Source organism: Molossus molossus, unplaced genomic scaffold (genome assembly GCF_014108415.1).
Source record: "Molossus molossus isolate mMolMol1 unplaced genomic scaffold, mMolMol1.p scaffold_m16_p_4, whole genome shotgun sequence".
Taxonomy (NCBI): domain Eukaryota; kingdom Metazoa; phylum Chordata; class Mammalia; order Chiroptera; family Molossidae; genus Molossus; species Molossus molossus.
Genome location: NW_023425377.1, coordinates 83490641 through 83503373, shown reverse-complemented (window position 1 = coordinate 83503373; position 12733 = coordinate 83490641). Strand labels below are relative to the sequence as shown.

Here is a 12733-nt window from a genome sequence, read left to right as displayed (position 1 = left end):
AATGCTGTGAAACAAAAAAACATAAGACTAAAAACAATAAAAATATTAAAGAATTTATATGTCCCCCAAATCAGAGGTTCTCTAATTTTAATGTGTAGCAGATTCATGGATTGCCCCCACAGGTCTAAGGATTTCTAAATTTCTGTAGCATGACATGCATTCTAACAATTATCTCAGGTACTGTTACAAGTGCTCCATAAGTCACAAATTTGAGAAATGCTGTTCTGAAAAAGAATAATTTAAAAGAGCAGAAGTATATTTTAATATAATTATATGCTTAGCAAAAATAATCTATAAAATGAGTTTTAAAAACAAAAGCAGCTAAAGAATAACACCTTATAATAGAAAGATGGGGAAAAACATGATTTTACAAAAGAAATACAAATAGCCAACACATAAAAAGATATTCAACTTGACTATAACAAAATGCAAATATGAGATATATGAACTGATTTTCAAAACTAAAAAAAATCATATCACCTATCAGCTGAATCAAATAGTATACACATTTAAGAAAAACTTGATATGTATTTCAAATTATTCTTCAATAACATAATGAAATATGTGCTTCTAATCAGGATCATCTGAGTGTGGGTAGCAAAAGTCATTTTTCCAAAGGTAGGGTCATCATCCACGGAAAAGCCTAAGTTGAAGTTCTAGACATGCAGGCCACAAAGAAGATTCTAGACCCAAATGAATACTACCAAAATACAGCAACTCATTAAATAAAAGTAATAGTTGTTTTGACATTGTATTTTTTACTAAAAGGAATCTGCAGAATTTCAGCTAAATAAAGGGACCTGCTGGGTTAACATAACTGGAGCGAACAGCTTCAGGGACCAGGAGCCAGCAAAAAGTGAGTGATATGGCAACAATTTATTCATGCCATGCCTGTGGGAAAATAAGCACATTCACTTCTCCATAGAGCAATATAAGATATTTACAAAACTAATTTCAGATTAAGTTACTTACCATTCCATCAGAGAAAAAAAAAACAAAACTAGATACATTTAAATATACATTTTAATTTTTATGAATATATAACACCAGGAATCTGATATTCCCCAATTACTAGTTTTCTTTTGATGATAAAAAGTAAAAGCCTTAAAATATGTTGAGTATTTGTCCTTAAGGATAGCAATAAAGGCGAAGGAGATACAATTTTGGAAAGCTGGTTGCAAAGTCAGACCCAAAGAACAGAAGGTGGCAACTGTGAAGAGGAAAGCAGGCTGAATACCCAGAAGAAACAATGACAAAAGTGGGCCCTGAGGGCTTGTCAAGAGGATCCTGAAACAAAAAATTATGTTCAGCAATTCTATTCCAATTTACACTCTCTGTACAGAATGTGATCCCTTTCATCATTCTCAGTTTAGATTTAATTTTCTCGACAGCCTATAAACGTAGGCAACATTTTGCATTTCCAATTCAGAAATACCATCTAAAGGTTGCCTCACAACACTGGGCTCTACAGTGGAAGTAGGAGGAATATTCATTGTCTGCTTCCAGAGGAGTTTTCTAAGAATGCATTGCAAGAATTAGAAATAACTACCTCTAACAGTTTCTTCTCTCAAGGACATTGTCTTGTTAGAGAGAAAAAATATACACTCAGAGCATACTCACTGGTCTAAGTGTTCTGGTCCTTTTCCTAAAACCTAAGTGACCCATGTGGTCTTTAGCCTTTGTTTTCCACATCCCATTCTTTAAAAAATAAATTCATTTTCAAAATTTGCCTCCTTGTTGCTAAAAGAAAGTTTATATGACTTCATATTTAATTCATAGGGCTAGATTCCTATTAATCTCAGAGTTATCTCTCTTGTGATCTTTCTTTACCTAATTTTTAAAGTCCATCTTGTCATCTACTGATTACAACAAATAGATTAATCTTCCAATGTGCTGAGTGATAGGGCTTACAGAAACAACAACGGGAAAAACAAATACATCTAGGTTCAGAATTAAATGAATAGTGAGCATCAAAATCCAGTCCATTTTACAAATTATAAATTATTTTAAGACTAAAGCAAGCAGAATATCTTTTATATGAACCTGAAAACAAAAGTGTAAATTTAAAAGATGGCCAGATTATAGACCAAAAAAAAAAAAGCAAGTTGAAATTCTGCCCCAGCTTCCCTGTCCAGTAAAATCTGTTCATCAGAAAATTCTCTAATATCAAGTCTCTGATTTTTTTCCCTTAGCATGGTTGTATGGTTTATATCCTTTGACTATAAAGTTATTTCAATAAGATAAAATTTAGGGACCAGTATTTTTTTTTAAGCCCACTAGCCCAGTTATAATCATCTCAAACTTCATTTGCAACACACTCCTTGGATCCACCAAAACTGTCAATACTTTTCAGCATAATGAATTGGAAAGCCAAGAGTGAGAAGTCACCTTTGACACATGGTCAGTTAAAACTCCTTCCTAGCTAGTGAGGAGTTCTTACTCTTCAAATATTTACTCCTATCCCTATGGAAATGTCACTATTAAAAGTCTTCCCTTCCTCAAACCCTGCCACACATCTTATAAAAAAATCTATATTAGCCCTGGCCAGTGTTGCTCAGTGGTCAGAGCATCAGCCCTTCAATGAAAGGGCTTGGATTCGATTCCCATTCAAAGGCACATACCTGGGTTGCAGATTAGATCCCTGGCCCTGGTTGGGGTGTGTGCGGAAGACAACCAATTGATGTGTCTCTCTCACATCAATGTTCCCCTCTCTCTCTCCCTACAGCTTTCCATGCTTTCTAAAAATCAATGAAAAATATATCCTCCGGTGAGGATTAAAAAAATAATCTATGTTGAATAATTTCTCCAGTACGTATTTTCCAAATGATGCTCTTTGTGTTTTGCTTTTTGTGGGCAGCTTCGGCTTTAAGCAGCTGTAATTCTACAGTTTTAGGAATAAAAAACTTGAAGCCAACACCACTCTCCCCTGTAAAAGAAGGTCAAGATGTGGTAGGAGCTGTTTCCTACCACCTGTCTCCTGAAGAATAAAAAATCAGGAGCAGTCTAACATCAACAAACTAGTATGCTCAAAATACATTTTGAATATATAAAATCTTATAGTTTTACTGACAAACTAATACAAAATTTAAGTTTGGTAGAGATTTCTTCCTGTCAAGAGGGAAACAGAGTACTGTGAGTCAAAACCTCGCCTCTCCTTCCCCAATGATAAAACTTTCACATTGTACTATACTAAAAAAATGTGAACTTTACTATTAAATTCCCCTCAACCCTCTCTACTTCAAATATCTCAATCATGGAACCCCTCCTCCCAAATCCACCCAAATGTTCAAAGCACAAAATAAAGCTCAAGGGAATATAGTTGGTAAGATGAGAAAAGGAGTCTATAGTCCTTTCTTCTCCCTCTATTAATGAGCCAGTGTTATAAATTTAGGAGAGAGGAGGAGGTGGAGACTATTAGTAGTGGATGAGGGGGAAAAAAAGGAGGAGGAAAAAGAAGATAGGATGGTAGGCTTTATGAATTGTTTCCCTGATAGTTTCAAAGCATTTGGTAGGTACAGGAGGCACATGCTCTTTCACTAGATAAAAGGCAACCTGGTAGGAGAAGTGCTGCATCTTAAGCACATATTTTTTATTTTCAGCTCTATCCTTCCAAGCTCCCCCCACCCACCTGCCCCAGTTTAGCTTTTACACGTCTTTCCTCCTCTCCCAACTCTGAATCTTTTCACCTTATGTGTGGTTTGGTAGTTCAAGTAAATGCGTTTCCGCCCCTGGAGTAAAAAGACAGTACTGATTTGCTGAAAAGCACGGATGGAAAGCGTTATCTCGAGGAGTGATTGCTTCTTAATAACAGAAGGGAGGATCTGCCCCGAGCCTGTCAGCGCACCCTCCAAGGCTGCTGAGGGAGGCACCAGCCCCGTGTCAGCCAGGTCTTTGTTTCTTCGCCGCTGTTCCGCTGGCTTTGCAGCGTGACCCCATTCCCACCCACGCACACGACAGGTCCGTCCAAACTACTTCTGCAAAATACGACCGTGTTCGGACACTTTCGCGCGGCGGTCACTGCTGGACCTGCCCGGCTGCTCTGCGGCTGCCTCTGCCCGCATTCAGCAGGGAACCGAAAGGCACATTTTCCTGTCTGATTCGGGGCAAGACACTGGACCTCTTTTCCTAAGGTAGCTATTTCTCAACTTCGAGCCTACTCCGAGCCCGCAATTATGACATGTGCTTTTGTGTTGGGGTGGGGGGGAGCCCTCTTAGAGAGGAGGCCCCCGACTCCAAGGCTCGGGAGACTTCAAGAGCCTCTGGGAGGACGTTGAACTGTCTTGAAGCACCGCACCTGTATGTCCGAGGCCACCTGCTAACTGCCCAGCTGCCCCGTGCACGGGACACGGGCATACGCGGGTGCAGCAAGGGGAGGCTTTGGGGACGGGAGAGCAGAGCGACTTTTGCAAACTGGAGGGATGGAGGGACAACTTTTCGGGTTCGGAGACAGGAGGTCAGCCAAATGCTAAAAGGAGTCCGGGCAGGGGGACTCCTAACGCGGGGCCCCGCCGGCCCTGGGCCCGGGGCGCGGAAGCCCTCGGCGCATTGTCCTCCCCCGGCCGCGGCCGCGTCCTCCTCCCACGCGCCCGGCGGGCGGGGAGCGCCCCACGCCTCCGCGGCGCCGGCCCGCAGCGGGCTCGGCGGGGCTGCGGGCACGCTCCCCCAGCAGGGTTCGGGCCGGGGCGGGGAGGGAGCCGCGACCTACACTCGCACAGGTTGTCCAGTGCGGGCTGAGCACGGCAAGGGTTAATGATCTCCCCCGCATCTGCCCACCTCAGCCCCCCGCGCCGAGCCCGGCTCCTCCGTATCCCCCGGCCCGCCGCCGACCCCGAGACGCCCCTCCGACCCCCGCCACAGCCCGGCGCCGAAAGCTTTTGTTTTGGCCGCGACGAGAATGACGATCCCAGAGGAGGAGGTGGCGGGGCTGCTGGTGGCTCCTCAGCACAGGGTTAGAGAGGAGCGGGCAGCCGCGGCGGCACCTCCTCGTTCCCCACACTCCCCGCGCCCTCTGCCCGCTAGCCCGACCGGGAGACCGCACGCCTGGGCGCTCACCTCACACCGCGGGGCCCGGGCTCCAAGGCGCGGGGTGCAGCGCCCGCCGCGGACGGCCGCAGGTCCCTCAGGTAAACCGAGCGAGCGAGGACCTCCGGCGCGCGCCTCGAGCGACCGCGAGCTTTCACGAGCGTCGGGGCGCGCGGCCTGGGGGGGACGCGCGCACGCGCGCGCACGCATGGCGCAGGCGCGCTGCGCACGCTCGGCCGAGCGCTCCCATTTTGAGCCCACTCAGCGCGCTTCGTTGTTCCTTGCCTTGCGCCCTGGGTGATCCCTCGCCCTGTCCTGCCCCCGCGGAATCGTTCACATCGCTGCAAGCGTTCTTATTAAATGTGCTCAGCCCTCTTTGCAGAGCCCGCCCCCCCTCCCCCGCTGAGACAGCGCGGAGACTCTCACCGCGCCAGCCTGTGATGCTATTATTGCAGGACCGCCAAAACCTGTTCTGAGAACGAATGCGCCGACCGCGGGGGCCCGGCCGTGGACGCGGTGGGGAAGCGGGTCCGCGAGTGCTCAGGGCGGCACTGAGTGCCGGGAGAGGTAGGCAGCCGGACTGTTAAAACAACAGCAGGCAGGGTACCCGCCCTGGGACAGTACATATCCTCTTTGCCAAGACCTCGGTGAACAGGTGGAGTGTGGTTAGTGATGATATTCCCCACCCTTTTGCTCCTTAGGAAATATTTCCCTTCTCTTTTTCTACATAAACCACTTTGGGGCTGAAATTACCCTAAGAAATCTCAACCAACCTCTCGTTCTTCAGACGAGGAAAAGAACGCCCAGAAAGATGAAATGACTTACCCAAAGCCACGCAGCGTTGTCATGACAGTCTAGAGCCATTCAAGGCCAAAGCTGTTCTTTTACACAATCTTACCTACTTTTTTTGCTCTTCCTTCTTATTCCTTTTCAACCTGGACTATAGAGGCATCATTTTGTTTGTTTGTTTGTTTGCTTTTTTGGTTTTTGGTAATACAGGAATGTGAATGCACTTAACACTACTCACCTGTACTCTTAAAAATGGTTTAAATGTTAAATTGTACGTTATGTATATTTTACCACAATTTTTGAAAGGTGCTCAATAAATGTCAAATACATATTGAGTATTAAGCTTAGACAGCTATAAGTATAGTTTAACATCAAAAGGTGAACTAGGGGGGAAAGCATAATAAATGAGATCTTAAAGTGGCATTTTCAGTTTTCCTGATAAATGTATACTTGTGCAGTAATGTTGATCCTTAAGCTGATTCTAAGCAAGCCAATGTGTCTTGTGGCGCCAACACTGCCTTTACTAAGGGTGAGTGAGGAGGCAAATATATGTGAAAAACCACGTGTGCCTGCTTTATATATTTCCACATTCCTTGTATCTGCGGAGCCTGAGAGATGTGTACACAGTGCCCTTTGAAAACTGTCAGGCATAGGAAATATGGGGAGGTGAAAAAGATGTAGAAATTATCGCTGAATGTATCAACATGATTAAATCTCAGAAATATAACACAGTAAAAAAAGCAAATTATAAGATATGTAAATTATTATACCTGTTTAAGAACACCTAGCCATATTGTTTATGAAGGCAAGCGTGTGTGTGTGTGTGTGTGTGTGTAATGGACAAGTAGGTTACACACCAATTTCATGGCAGTGGTTGCCTCTAGGCAGGCCAGGAAGGGAATGAGTTGTAGAAAGTGTACAAAAAGGGTTTCAACTATTCATCACACACAGGAAACAAAAATGTTAATTTTTTAAAAATCTCGGTGGGAATACAACGGTTTTTCTTATGCAGATCTCTAAACTTTATGTTTGAAATGTTTCATTTAAGAGTAATGTTGAAATATTGGGGACATTGAGCTGGTGTGAATGAAGTACAGTGTGAATGGTGTCATTTAGACTAGGGGGTCATGGGGGTGGATCAGCAGTCAAGACTGATGAGGTGCTGAACAATAGGAGGCCCAGAGGGTGCTGGTTAAGAGGATAGACGAAAGAACCTTATTTTCAGGGATAAAAATATTAAAATCCAACAGGGATAAAGTGTGATGCTCTCTTTTATCCCCTCTCTCTTTCATTCCATGTTCTAACCACCAATAGAAAGGCTTTAATGAGCGGGAACTTCACAGAGAGACAGCACTCTTACAGCATGTTGTTAAAACTGGTCTCTTTCTGGATGAACCCGTTTTGAAACCATAAATGTTAACTAGCAATAGATGGTAATTTAGTATTGCATCTACATACCTCCACCACCTAAGGCTTTGTTTATTCATATACATATAACCTGGTCATGTGATAAAAACCACTAGTCTGGAATTCAGACAATCTAGGTTCTAATTTCAGTTTGGCCACTTACAGATCCTTAGTTAACAATCTCTATTGTTGAGTGTCACATTTCTTTTTCTTTTTAAATTGGAGATATACAAATACTGCCTATTTTTATACTATGAAATAATACAAAATTAGGGCTTATATTTGTTTAAGTTGGAGGAAAGCATTCTCTTCTATTTTGCGAGGAAAGTCTTTGGGAGGCAGGGTTGTTTTGTTGTGTTTTTTGTTAGCTGCTACCCATAAGAACTGCTTTACATTTACCAAAGGAGCTCTGTCTGAAATTTTGAATTTTGGGTTATTTTCCAGCCATTTATATATAGTTCTATCACAGCAGTTATCACTGTAGGCCTTACAATTATTTACAAGTTGTATTTCTCAGTCTAACTTATTAGATTCTTTTTTTTTATCTTTGTATTCTCACTCTGCCCCCCCCCCACCCCCCATTACATGGTGGGTGCTCAATAAATTTAATTAGATTAGACCGGATTGTAAGATTTCCCACGTTTGGAGTTATTCTTATTAAGGCATGCCATCTGCTGGTTCCACGATGTATCTGTCAGTCAGCCTGAATTCTTTAATAATCCGATCAATTAAAATTCATGTTGAAGCATTTGTGAGTTTGTGTGTTAGGCAATTTTCCCACATCCTCCCACTTCCTGTTACAGGTGCCATTCTTTCATTGAACCAGTCGCGAATTCTTTCTCTTCCAACCCTCTTTTACCTGTTGGCCACTCCTAAAATCTGGAAAAACGGAATTCATATTTCGGAGGCTAGGAGTGACCAGAGCAATATAATTGGGCATGCTCAGGAGGTTGGCCCGATTTGGAAAACAAATATGTCTTGAATGAGGGCTTTCAGTGCTGTTTGTTTCAGAATTGGATGCATCTTCCTTTTAGCATTATATTGGGAGATTGCGGCCCTCCCACCCTCTTGGCACTCTCACTTTTTCATTATATCCGTGTGCCTAATTTTGGAGCCAGCCCTCCTGGATCTCCTGGCCAATCAAGAGACCACACATTGTTGCCTAAGAGACCCCGGATGCCAGCGAAAGGATTTATAGATGATGATTGGACTAATGGGAGCTAGCGGGTGGGGGCTGGGCAAAGTAAAAGAAAAAGCAGCTATGGCAACATCAGCGCTTGAGGCTTGAAGAGGGAGTCCAGCTGAAAGAGGTGAGGCAGTGGGGTAGTGCATGAAAAAGATAGAGACTCTCTTTCCAGAGCTCCACTCTCAGACCCTCCTGGGCCTCTCACAGGCCTTGTCAGTGTTCCTGGGAATTACGTTTTGCTCCGTTTTAGCAGCAGTTAAAGTGCCAGATGCTTCATACTTGTGAAATTAACAACCAACAAATAATTATTTCTATGCCAATCAAGCACTAGCTCTTTCTATTGTATTATAGTTTTTGATTTCTAATTAGTTAACTATAAGATGAATTAGTGTTTATATCTAACCATACCCTATTGCCTGATACTTTCCTGATACTATCTGAGGTTCCTTTCTCTAATGATACTGCAGGGTACAATGAGTGAGTTATGTGTTAGCAGAGAAATTCAATTCTATTCTGCTCTGTAAACTCCAAATAAAAGCCTGATAGTGCTGGGTATAATCCTAGTTCCCAGTTCATAATGTTCTGAGTTTCACTGTACATTTCCACTAGTTTAATTTTTAAACTGTCCCCTCCACTGTTGCATTCATTCATTCAGTTGATCTAATAGATATGTATTGAGCATCTATTATGTACTATGAGATTAAGATTCAGGCAGGTGGTCTCAAAAAGCCACATAAGCAAAGAAGCATCAGAGTTGTAGATTGTTTTTTTTCTGAGGGCTTGGAAGTTCAGTGCATCTGGGCAGATAATTCATGAAGGAAGAGAGAGGATAGTAAGGCTCAAAGATAGACTGAGGTAAATTTATAGTGGACCTAGACTTGCATGCTAAGCAGTTTGGATATTCTGTAGCCATTAGCAAGCCTCTGAAGATTTTTGAGCTGAAAAGGGACATGATCAGCTAACTGATCTTAAATAAATAAATAGATACCGCCCTGGCCGGTTTGGCTCAGCGGTTAGAGCGTTGACCTGCGGGTCTGGAGAGACCCGGGTTCGGTTCCGCTAAGGGCACGTACCTTGGTTGCAGTTTGTCCCTGGCCTGATTGGGTCGTGTGGGTGGCAACCACTCCATGTGTCCCTTTCATGTCGATGTTTCTCTCTCTCTCCCTCCCATTCTATCTGGATAAAATATAAAAAAGTGTGAGGATTAAAAACAAAAACAAAAACCTCCTGCCCTGGCCGGTTTGGCTCAGCAGTTACAGTGGCTGCCCATGGACCAAAGAGTCATAGGTCCAATTCTGGTCAAGGGTGCCTACCTCTGTTGTCGGGGTCATGTGGGAGGCAACCAATTGATGTGTTCCTCTCACATCATTGTTCTCTCTCTCTCCCTTCCACTCTGCCTGAAAATAAATGGAAAAATATCCTCAGGTGAAGATTTAAAAAAAAATACCTCCCTAAGTAGAATGACGGTTACCAGAGGTGGGATGGAGTTGAGGTGAGATAGTGATCAAAGGGTGCAAACTTTCAGTTATAAGATGAATAAGTTCTGGAGACCTTATGTACAACATGGTGACTATAGTTAATATAATGTGTACTTGAAATTTGCTAAAGTGAGTAGATCTCAGGTGTTCTTACCACACAAACACAGTAACTATAGGGCAGTGGTTCTCAACCTTCCTAATGCTACGGCCCTTTAATACAGTTCCTCATGTTATGGTGATCCCCAACAATAAAATTATTTTCGTTGCTACTTCATAACTGTAATTTTGCTTCTGTTATGAATCACCATCAGAAATATGGTTTTCCGATGGTCTTAGGCGACCCCTGTGAAAGGGTCATTCGACCCCCAAAGGGGTCGCAACCCACAGGTTGAGAACCGCTGCTATAGGGGGTGACGGATATAGTATTAGTTTGATTGTTCATTTCACAATGTATACATATAGTAAAACATTACCTTGTATACTTTAGAAATATATAATTTTTATTTGTCAAAAAAAGAAAACTTTCTAACAGTGAACTAACTGTATGCTCCATTTAAGCAGAACTCTTATTTTTGTACCTTTAATACAGGCTTAAGAGGTCCTAAGCAAAGTGGGTAGTGGTGATAGTGTGAAGACTGGTTTGGAAGATGGAATTAGAGATGTGTGGCCACTGGAACTTTATCTTAGGACCCATCCTTGCTGTTAAACATGGAAATCGAACCATACACTGGGAGCTAAGGCTGTAGGAAAGAGGTCACAAAAATAGCAACAGCAAGTTTTAGATGTGGAAGGAGGGGAAGACAACTTGCTTTGTCTTGTCGATAGAGTGGGGGCAATTATTTTTGTGTCTGTCTTTATAATAACCCTGAGTGGTCTATACCGTGAACATGTGTGTGCATGCAGATATGCATACTACCTGTCCTCTGGTATGAAGGGAGGAGGAAAATTGCTAAAGGATGATGACAAAAGACAGGGTAGGACACCCCATTTTCATGCTTCAGCAGGACTGTATTACCAAGAGGGCTGTTTTTCCTGGCCAGGCCCCTCTGCTGAATACCAATTTCCCTCAAGTTGATTTGAAGAAAGCCTAGTTCAAATAATTTTTAGCTCTGAGAAACCAGGGGGGAAAAAAAGAAAGAAAAAAACCAGTGCAGGACCTTGGGGAGGCACTAGAAAAGCTCCTATGTCCTGATTCAAAAATTTTGCCTAGTTTGTTTCCTACACAGTGAGAAGAGCGAGAGTTTCTCAGCTTACAGCAATTTTTAACCTGGGGTAAGCAATATTTTATGTTTATGTGCATTTTTCTAGGGAGAAGATTCATTGCTTTCATCACTTTCTCAAAGTTATTTGGCCCTCAAAAAACAACTGGTTTAATTAGAAGAAAGGTCAAACATAAACAGAGAACAACAACAAAAGAAAAATCTAGTTTTTGCCTTCTCACATGTACTTTTGTAGCTGCCACTTAATAATACTGCAATTAAATAATTTCTTATGCCTTTTGAAACTTAGTTTGACATGTGTGAATTAGATAGTTAGCTGTTAGGGGGCTGAGAAGAAGGTGAGGACTGATCTGAGCCCCTTTATTCCAGTGGTATGATGGCAGCAGGCAGCTGTAAGAAGGGATTGTCTAATGATGCCACTGAGATTTGAAAACATTGGCTTTATCTTTAGCTATAACTTAAACCTGAGAGATAATATTACATGTCAAGTAAGAGCCTCAAAGATTTCAAAGCTAGCATTTGGGGGAATCCCCTATCAGCCAAAAACTAATAATTTTTTTAAAAAATTGTTCAATATTTGCTGCTGTAGAGTAATTTTTGGAACCCATAGATCAGGCAGGCAAGTCCCAGTCCCCTCTGTCATCACCACTGCCCTTCAGTATGAAACCCACCTTCAGAGGAAGGAAAGCAGAAACACGGAGGATATGTATTGGAACTACCATCAATGTGCTTCAAGTGTTTTCTACCTTAAAATATTTTGTCGTGGTCTTCTAAACGGCAGGTATTAAGGCACTCTGTGAATAATAGGAAGTTCTAAGAAAGGCTGCAAGGAAGTTACTACTTATTGGGGCCACCTATCTGTCAGGCAGTCTGCTGGGCCCTTATTCTCTAATGCTCACCATAGCAGTTGAGTGCAGATGTATCCATTCTTATTTTACAAATGAGGAAACTGAAGCTCAGATAGATTAAATGACTTGCAAAAAGATATATAGCTACTAAATTGTAGAGCCAGGATGAAACCTGTATGAGATAAACATTTTTGGTTGTAAACAATAGAAATAGATTAGAGCTAATGTAAGCAAAAGAGGAAATTTATTGCAAAGATATGTGATTCATGAAATGGACAAAATAAAAGGCTTCTGAGGGATGAGGCAGCAGGAACAACTTAACAGAGCACCAGTGCTACTTTGAATGACCACCTCAGATGTAAAGTAAGGATAAGCCCGTGTTGGTCCAACTGGCCTAGCTCCATCTCATGACCACCTGTTAGCCAGAGAAGGAGAGACCACATTGATAAAGCAACCTAGCAAACTCTAAACAATGAGGGAAATGTAATTCCTCATGGAAATTACAGTTCTTTAATCAAACGAAGGTACACATGTACTGGGCATTTAAAAATAGCATCCACCACCCCCCTCCAATAAACCCAAATCTTTCCATCTCTAAAGGCTTGGTGTTGTATATTACATCATTCTACTTCTTAAATATGGTATCAAGCTAGAACCCTTGTAACTTAGACGTCAGAAAGTTAAGAAGGGAGGAAGAAAGTTACAAGGGACAAGAATGGAGTGTCATATTGCACTGTAGTTTTATAAATTAAAATACCTTTCTAGCCAATATGGTATATTCTT

General features: G+C 42.4%; 2 protein-coding genes across 2 annotated transcripts in view; one reads left to right on the top strand and one right to left on the bottom strand.

Moving 5' to 3' along the window:
- The window catches only part of FZD3 (frizzled class receptor 3), an 86062-nt gene extending 80884 nt beyond the window's left edge, over positions 1–5178 (bottom strand). Inside the window, exon 1 of the mRNA XM_036240691.1 lies at positions 5053–5178. The gene's annotated coding sequence lies outside the window, so the exon portion shown is untranslated. The remainder of the gene's footprint in view (positions 1–5052) is intronic.
- A 3289-nt stretch (positions 5179–8467) lies between these two features.
- FBXO16 (F-box protein 16) overlaps positions 8468–12733 on the top strand; it is a 58371-nt gene continuing 54105 nt past the window's right edge. The window contains exon 1 of the mRNA XM_036241121.1: positions 8468–8528. The gene's annotated coding sequence lies outside the window, so the exon portion shown is untranslated. The remainder of the gene's footprint in view (positions 8529–12733) is intronic.